Source organism: Phascolarctos cinereus, unplaced genomic scaffold (genome assembly GCF_003287225.1).
Source record: "Phascolarctos cinereus isolate Bilbo 61053 unplaced genomic scaffold, phaCin_HiC Scaffold_4;HRSCAF=312, whole genome shotgun sequence".
Lineage (NCBI taxonomy): Eukaryota > Metazoa > Chordata > Mammalia > Diprotodontia > Phascolarctidae > Phascolarctos > Phascolarctos cinereus.
The window spans coordinates 551,173,505-551,181,504 of record NW_027555847.1 but is presented as its reverse complement, the minus strand read 5'-3'; the positions used below and the strand labels follow the sequence as shown (position 1 = coordinate 551,181,504).

The 8,000-nt window shown below is 35.8% G+C and overlaps 1 long non-coding RNA gene across 1 annotated transcript in view; it reads left to right on the top strand.

The window, feature by feature from the left end:
• LOC110208717 (uncharacterized) overlaps positions 1-8,000 on the top strand; it is a 267,294-nt gene that overhangs the window by 183,408 nt on the left and 75,886 nt on the right. The window lies entirely within an intron of this gene.

Sequence of the window (8,000 nt, the reverse complement as noted above, 5' to 3'; positions counted from 1 at the left end):
GAAATAACACATACTGCTTCTGATTATATTCACAGGCTGTGCCTAACATGTAATAGCCATCTCTCTGGAGATGCTGTTTGGTTGTGAAGTTGCAATTTTGATTCACCATATTCTTTCTCCCCCACAAAAGCCCATCCTGGAAATCAAGACCCTTTATGATATGACTCCAATTGACTTTTTTTTAGTCTTATCTCACACTATTTTCCTTCACAAACCTGCCAAGGTATCTATGAGACTCCACTTTTAGACTGCTTTCCTAATTACATATTGTTTGTGCCCTATACTAGATTCCTTTCCCCATTCCCTACTAACCTTCCTTTGTATCCACAGTGCTTACCACAGTCTGGTACATAGTAATCCCTTGATAAATACTTGTTGATTGACTTAGCAAAATTCTTCCAGTTCTTCAAGGGCCAGCTCAGAGGTGCCCCCTTTGTGAAGCCTTTTGGCATTCTACCAGATAAAAGTAATCCTTGCCACCTTACATTGTAGCTCTTTTATGGTATTCTTTGAATTACACAGAATCTAAGTTAATGGCCTCTGAGTTCATTTATACCTAATTTCATACATACCTAAGCAGGATGTCCCTCCATTTTATCACACCAAATGAATAATTCTGCTTCCGCTCGAAGCTCTCTAGGTATGGAGAAGTCAATATTTTCCAAGGCAGTGCTTTCCTCTTTAGGACAACTAGTATTTAAGAAGCTTTTTCTGAGTTTTTAGATAAAATTGCTCTCTGAACCTTCAAGCTCTTGGTTTTGTTATTTGGCACGAAGCAAAAGAAGTCTCATTCTTCTTCCATTTGCTAAGACATCAAATACTTGAATACAGCTCTCATGTATCCACTGAGTCTTTTTCCCCTCTAACCTATCACCCAATTTCTCCAGCTTATCCTTATATGCCATGATTTCCAGTATACTTATCATAGTCATTTTCTTTCTGGGTGTATTCCTACTTGGTCAATGTTTTTGATATCCAGCAAAGGATTTGAAACTCCAGATGTGGTCTCTCCAAGGAAGAGTATAGTGGAAAACGAAGTCTCTTGTTCTAGATGCTAAGAATGTGTTATTGCAGGTCAAAGAGTCAGCAATGCGAGGGGGAGGCAGATCTCCCTTCTGGCTGAAAGGATCCCCAAAAGATTTGTGAAGGAGTTGGCACCTGAGTTAGCCCATTATTGACTTGTTGAGTTGTATGGGCTTGCTGCCCCCGAAAGCTTCCAGGTCTTTTTTACATGAAATGTCTGGTTGTATTTCCCTGATCCTGTAACTTATTCAGTGGATTTTTAAAAATTCAAGTGTAAAACTTCATATATTCCTATTAAATTTTGTATTATTAGCTCCGGTCTACCTTTCTAGCCTGAGAAGTTCTTTTGGGTTACCCGTTCTGTCATTCATTGTATTAACTGTACATTCTTGCTTTAAGGCATTTGCCCTTGTCTGAGGCAATGTCAACACATTTGAACAGAAATGGTCCCAGTATAGAACCCTGCAGTATGGATATCTAATTTCAAGTTAACATCAAGACATGAAGTGTCATTTTTCAGTCTGATTTTTCAACTACCTTTGATCCACCTAACTAAACTATTGCTTAAACTGTATTTCCATATAGTTCATGAGGATATCATGGGAGACTTTTTCAAATGCCTTGTTAAAATTTAGGTGCATTATTATTATTATGTAATTCTTCTGATCTCCCAGTCCAATAACTCTGGTGAAAAAGAAAATGTATTACTCCTGCTTGATTTGTTCTTGATGAACCAAGCCTGACTTGATCAATTTCTTTTTAGAAGATTTCGCAAACTCTTCCTTCTAGAACTTTCCTAATACATAAAGATCATTGACTTAACAGTTTTAAGAATCAACCTTCCCCCACTTTTTGGAGATGAGAACATATTTCCTTGTCTATTTCTCTGGCACCTCTCCCATTTAACAAGATTTTTTGATCATCACCGAGTAGCCACTCAAGCAGTAAGAGCCACAAGATCTTTTAGATTGGTGAGAGATAGTTCACGTGGGACTGTTGGTTTGAATTCATTAATCACTGCTAGGTATTTTTCAACCATTCCCTTACTTATTTTGAGGTTTAGTTCCTTATTAAACATTTTTGTTCTATCTTTCCAAGCACAAGGATTATTTTCTTAGGTAGAGAAAGCAGAAGAAAAATAAGAGTTAAATAGTTCTACCTTCTTTTTGCAGTCTGTTAACATTGTTGCTTATACCCATGACTCACTCCTCCACTAGCTTCCAACAAATATTTTAAGAAAATAATTTTTTGTTTTCCTTGGTGTTTAGACAACTCAACCGATTATTGGCTTTCTATTCATCTTCATTTACCAATCCTTTACAGCTTTTTGAAAAAGTTAAATTTATTTTTTCAATGAACAAAACTTGATTTTCTCTTCCTTTCAGCCCTCTCCTCCAGTGAAAAAATAAAAGGGAAAAGAAAATCCTTGTAACAAATATGCATGGTTAAGCAAAACAAATTCTTACATTGTTCATATTCAAAAAAGCAATGTATCACTTGTCACCCCAAGTTCATCACCACTCTGTCAGTAGGTATGCAGCATGCTTCTTTATTGGTCTTCTGGAATCCTAGTTGGTTTTTGTGTTGATCAGTTATTAAGCCTTCCAAAGTTATTTGTTTTTAGAGTTTCATTATTATGTAAATGATTCTCTTGATTCTGTCCATTTCACTCTGTGTCAGTTCATGCAAGTTTTCCCAAGTTTCACTGAAACTGTCCCTTTAATAATTTTTCATGACAGAAATACTATTCCAGTATATTCATATACAATAATTTGTTAGTCATTCCCTGATTGATGTACATCCCCTTAGATTCCAGTTTTTGCTACTGCAAAAAGATTAGCTATAAATATTTTTATACATACGAGTGACTTCCTTCTTTCTTTGATCTTTTTTGGGGGGGATAGGCTCCATCTACCATAGGTATTCCTGAGCCAAAGGGTGTTTGCAGTTTAGTGACTTTGGGGGCATAGTTCCAAATTGTATTCTAGAATTGTACTAATTCACAGCTCCACCAACAATGCATTAATGTGCCTTTTTTCCTACATCCCCTTTAACAATGGTCATTTTCCTTTTTTCCCCTGTCATCTTTGCAATCTGTTAGGGATGAGGTAGAATCTTAGAGTAGCTGTAATCTGCATTTCTTGAATTATTAATGATTTCAGTCATTGTTTTCATATGGCTATTGATAGTTTGGAGTTCTTTGAAGAACTGCCTGTTCATGTCCTTTGATCATTTGTATACATCTTGTATAAATATTTGCACAAATCCTCATATATCTTGGAAATGAGGCTTTTACCAGAGATAATTGCTGCCAGTTTTCTCAGTTACATGCTTCCTTTCTAATTTTAGCTGCATTGATTTTGTTTATGCAAAAAATTTCTGAATTTTATGTAATTTAAATATCTGTTTTATCTTTGGTAATCCACTCTTTCCCTTGTATAATTATGTACTCTTGCCCTATCCATTGATTATGAAGCTAATTTCTTTGTTGTCTCCCTAATTTGTTTATTATGTCACCTTTTATATCTAAATACTGGATCCATTTTGGAGTTTTTCTTGATATGTGGCCTGAGATATTGTTCTATACCTAGTTTCTGCTAGATAGCTCTCTAATTTTCCCAGTAATTTTTGTCACATACTGAGTCTTTAGCTCAGTACATGGGGTCTTTTGGTCTTTTAAACGTCGTTACTAGATTCATTTACTTTTCTAGGTTGTATTTCTAATCAGTTTCACTAATCAATCTCATCATTTCTTAACCAGTACCAACTTTCTTTTAATGGTAAAGCAGTATAGTTTGAGATTTGCTACTGCTAGGCTTTTTTCCTTCAGGTGTTTTCCCCCCCCCCCATTTATTTCCCTTAACATTCTTGACCTATTTTTCTTGCTTCCTTCTTTTTAAATATCTTTTTTTTTTTTTTTTGGCAAGGCAATTGGGGTGAGTGACTTGCCCAGGGTCACTCAGGTAATAAATATCAAGTGTCTGAGTCTGGATTTGAACTCGGGTCCTCCTGACTTAAGTGCAATACTCTATTCACTGAGGCTGCTAGTCACCTCTAAATATCTTTTTAAAATATGATTTAGACTGTGAGATCCTTGTACCTCCTCAACTAGTCTTTTTAAACAGTTTTCTTTTTCCTTCCTCATCAGAATCACATTTCTCAATATTCTTCTCTATATCTGCCACAAATGCTGAGATGGCATGATCACTTCCTCCTAATAATTATGTCTTTTCTTCCTTGGCAAGCAGTTCCTTCTTGCTGATCCAGAATAGGAGTTCCCCACATTGTATTTCCATGATTTTCTGAAGGATTAAATTGCCATTGCAGTATAGAAGCATTCAGATGCTCTCTCTCTTCATGTTACAAAACAATGTGAAGACAGTACTTTGGTCTGATGTACTTTTCATATTTACCTGAAATGAATAAAACCTTGCCAGTATGTAATCAAACTTCAAGGAAAACAAAGCTCTTTACTGAATCATATTTTTCCTTTCACCAAAGGCTTACCACTTTCTGTGAGGGACCTGGGTAAAAGATCATGGAGGCACAGTGTTCTCTCTGAAGACAGAATCAGGATGGTGATGGATGAGGACAAGGGGTTTGATTCATCCACTTAAGAGCAATATTCTCTTTACTCATACATTGACCAAATTAGGCTAACATTAGACTAAGAGAAGGAAGAAGAAATCTTTGATTAATTTAGCTAACAGAAATATCTCTTGGGTTTGCTTTCAAAGAGGATGAAAGAAGAATCCTTAGGGGAAATTGTGCAAGAATTCAGTAGTTTAGGAAAATGATTCTCCAAGGGTGCACCAATATTTTAAGTGACTGCTGTTCTGTCTGATGAATTAAACTGCAATTTGACCTTTGTTACTATGTTTTATCTTGTTATGGAATCTTGCCTGTTGTTCAGCGATAATATAAATTGTAATTTGAAAATAGCTTGTTCAGAGAGAGGAATATTCAAAGGAAGGATGGATTTCTAGACCTTTAGATTTTCTCTCTTCTCTCTAAGCAGAAATGCTTAGACTTAGAATGATTTAATTAATAAATTGTCTCTGGTAGGTCTGTGCCTCAAGTGCAGAGATCAGTTGTTGTTTTTAACAAGTAGATGTAGAGAATTGTGAAATGCCTTTCTAACTAAAATAATGTTTTCATGCCATGCAAAGCCCTCACAAACACTGTGAAGGGTGCATCTCTTCTGAGTTTGGAAAGAAGGGAAGCTAATCCAAAACAGGATTAGGAGAGAAGGGAAGGGTTTTTTCCTAGTACAGCAGGGGTTTTGAGGAGATTTTGAGAGAACAAAAGCAAAGGAGAAGAAGGTGGTGGAAGGACCCCGACCACAAGGAACAGCAAAATGACAACAGTGCCTAGTGGCATCAGTATCTGTAGTACACTCCTTCAGACTCAAGCGTTCATGGAAGAACATACTAAGTGAACTCAGAACAGACAAATGGAGACATATATGACTACACAAATAGTTATAGATGTGTAGATACAGACATATATACACATAGATACATAGAAAAATGCATGTATATGTATATATGTGTATATTTTTATATACACACATATATATCTATATATACACACATATATAGTACGTATATATAAAATTACAAGTGCTTACTCTAATAGTTGCAGTATACCCTGACCCTTGCCACCTTAACTGATACCTAGCTATAATTGAGTAATTTTTATTCCATTAAATGCAGCATTTGATGTATTTAATTTTATTTCTCAAACACATCTATAGTTGACCCTATTGTTATGTTTCTTGGTGTGTTTACAGCATGAGGGCTCAGGACAGTTTGAGGAGCCACACAGGAGTGTCCTCCCCACTCTTCCCTTGCCCCTTCTCCTCCATGCCCCAAATCTATTATTAAAGAGTGAAAATTCTATAACTGGGTACATTGTCATGCACCATTTCATAAGTTCACATACAAGGGCAGAATTACTATGAAGTTGTGCCGTTAAAAAATCATCCTCATAAATCACAAGCCTAATAGTGACTGAGGGTTATACCAGTTTTGTAATATGCTTCCCAAACTAATAATCTAGGTTCTTTTTCTGTCCAAGTGGTCTATAAAAATATTCCTATTATAATATCAATTCTGTTTCTCTCTCCATTGATGCTAACAAAAATGTCTTCCCGTGCTTTCCTTCTGTGGTTCACGGATTTCCTCATGGACATGTCTTGAGATAATCTAATCTGATCATTTTGAATACTGACTACTTTTCCTTTCCATATTTCAGGCCTGGGTCACATTCCACCATAACTTTTTATTCATATGAGATTGTATCTCCCTTCTTACGTTAAGATATCTAGTTCATTTTGCTACCAATTATTGATGCAGTAAGACGAGTATGATTTCTGTTCCTCTTCTTTTATATTATCTCCCTTCTTACGTTAAGATATCTAGTTCATTTTGCTACCAATTATTGATGCAGTAAGACGAGTATGATTTCTGTTCCTCTTCTTTTATATTATGGGAATCTTCATTGCTATTCTTCTTCCTCTATTATAACTTGCTAATCTGTATATATGATGAAGGCTGTTTGTGGACAGTTTTTTAAAAAAAAATTTCCTCTCAATTTTCTGTTTAAAGTCCTATTGATCAGGTATGTAAGTTTCCAAGTAAATTTATTATTCTGAGACTTATTAGATAGAACAACAACAACAATAATAAATAGCCAGCAGTTATGTAGTGCTTTGAGGCTTGAAAAGTGCTTTACAAATATCTCATTTAATCCTTGCAACAACCCTGGGAAGTAGGCACTATTGTTATCATCACAGTTTTATAAAGGAGGAAACTGAGGCATGCAGAAAGGTTAAGTGGTTTTCCCAGGGTCACATAGTGAGCGTCTGAAGCTGGATTTGAACTTGAAGCTGTGCTTCAATCTTCACTATAACGGTTTATAAAATTATGATTCAAAACAAGGGCATATCTGAATTTAAACTATTGAACAGGATATTTGTAATTTGAAATAATCTTGAAACAGTTGGTTGTAGACACCCTTTTGAACAAGACATGTAATTATTTGCATACATAGCTAAGACACAGAAAAATAAAGAAATCTACTCTTCAAGGGTGTTGGTTTTTTTCTTCAGGTCTAACTAATGTTGAGGACAAAATTTCAAATTTAGACATCCTGTTTCTCATATTATCAGGGAGGGTGTTTCCATTTTCCGACCACTGGTAGCATGGTGCAGTGGAAAAAGTCGGTGGAAAAATTGGCTTTTCAGTGAGAAGATTTAAATTCAAATTATGGCTGTGCTACTCACTGCCCCAAGTGGCCTTGAGCCAATGACTTTACTTTGTCTTAGACCTCAGTTTCCTCATCTTAAAATGAGGGACTGGATTACTACTACTCTGCACTATGCACTGCTATGTCCTATGGATGTACTGCTGTGAAGCCCCATCTAGCTCTAAATCTATAGATGAAGACGTGGATGAATGTAGCTGGAATGCTGTGTGTCCCAAGAGTTGTTCTGTCTTTTCATAAAATGAACATTCCATTCTTTTCCCCTGTGCCCTCTTTGGCTTAAATAGAATTAGGCAAAAGGTAAGGGAAAAGGAGGCCAAAAATCAGGAGATCAGGTAATGTTTTAATATGCTATAATCAGTAATCTCAACATAAGTGTTCAAAATAGCCTTTTCAACATATCCTGTGTTGGCTCCTACTCAAATGTACTCATTCTCTTTGCTTCTCTCTCTGTGTGACATGACCCATGATACTAGTGTAACCATGTCCTCCTTTGATCTCAAATATATTGATGCTATAAATATTCTTTGCTGACACAGCCTGTTACTGGGAATGGGAAATAGAGAGAGATGACCTGGTGCTCCAGACATGAATCTAATTTTATATGTAAGCCAAATTAGATTATTTGAGATGCAAACCATTCAGACTAAATGTTTAGAAGAGCTGATTTGAGTCACTATAAACAAAATTGAAAATTTTACTCTCAGAGT